The 1,308-nt window shown below is 40.7% G+C and overlaps 1 long non-coding RNA gene across 1 annotated transcript; it reads left to right on the forward strand.

Moving 5' to 3' along the window:
* Positions 1 to 6: 6 nt before the first annotated feature.
* LOC118478902 lies at positions 7 to 1,110 on the forward strand. Its single transcript, XR_004859345.1, has 2 exons — positions 7 to 247; positions 334 to 1,110. It is a non-coding gene; the product is annotated as an uncharacterized LOC118478902 (long non-coding RNA).
* The last annotated feature ends 198 nt before the right edge of the window (positions 1,111 to 1,308 follow it).

A 1,308-nucleotide genomic window follows, 5' to 3' on the forward strand; every position in this document is an offset into this window, starting at 1 on the left:
GATTGAGACAGGTGCACTACTTACTTAGATGATTGAGACAGGTGCACTACTTACTTAGATGATTGAGACAGGTGCACTACTTAGATGAATGAGACAGGTGCACTACTTACTTAGATGATTGAGACAGGTCCACCACTCACTTAGATGATTGAGACAGGTGCAACACTCACTTAGATGATTGAGACAGGTGCACTACTTACTTAGATGATTGAGACAGGTGCACCACTCACTTAGATGATTGAGACAGGTGCACTACTTAGATGAATGAGACAGGTGCACTACTTACTTAGATGAATGAGACAGGTGTACCACTTACTTAGATGATTGAGACAGGTGCACCACTTACTTAGATAATTGAGACAGGTACACTACTTAGATGATTGAGACAGGTGCACTACTTAGATGATTGAGACAGGTGCACTACTTAGATGATTGAGACAGGTGCACTACTTACTTAGATGAATGAGACAGGTGTACCACTTACTTAGATGATTGAGACAGGTGCACCACTTACTTAGATAATTGAGACAGGTACACTACTTAGATGATTGAGACAGGTGCACTACTTAGATGATTGAGACAGGTGCACTACTTAGATGATTGAGACAGGTGCACTACTTAGATGATTGAGACAGGTGCACTACTTACTTAGATGAATGAGACAGGTGTACCACTCACTTAAATGATTGAGACAGGTGCACCACTTACTTAGATGATTGAGACAGGTGCACCAAGTTATCACCTGTTGTTTGTCAACGGTCAATATTCTGGGAACAAGGGGAAACAACGTTCGGTTGTGTAGTGTCTATGAGGTCATGTGACAGTTGACGGGGCACGGAGTTGTTGCCCTTAGATGACAACCTATTGGCTGTTAGACACATTGTCGCTTTGACCTTTAGGATGTTCCAAGGTCAGTTCAAGGTCACTTGCTCATGTATTTATTTATTGCTGTTACATTTCTGTGCGGTACAGGGTTGACTTATTTACTGATGGTTATTGGTATGTTTTTTTGTAACATTTACTGGGTGATTTTTTGGTCTTTTATTCCTCTACAAGTTTTGTGATGCATTTTTTGATTTGTTGATGTTATCCAAATATCCACGTCCTTTACCAGGTGTTGATATGTGTATGTGTAGAAGGGCGTATGTGTCAAAATGTGTATGTGTAGAAGGGCGTATGTGTCAAAATGTGTATGTATAGAAGGGCGTATGTGTCAAAATGTGTATGTGTAGAAGGGCGTATGTGTCAAAATGTGTATGTATAGAAGGGCGTATGTGTCAAAATGTGTATGTGTAGAAGGGCGTATGT

This window comes from Aplysia californica, unplaced genomic scaffold (genome assembly GCF_000002075.1).
Source record: "Aplysia californica isolate F4 #8 unplaced genomic scaffold, AplCal3.0 scaffold01171, whole genome shotgun sequence".
In the NCBI taxonomy this organism is placed as follows: Eukaryota; Metazoa; Mollusca; class Gastropoda; order Aplysiida; family Aplysiidae; genus Aplysia; species Aplysia californica.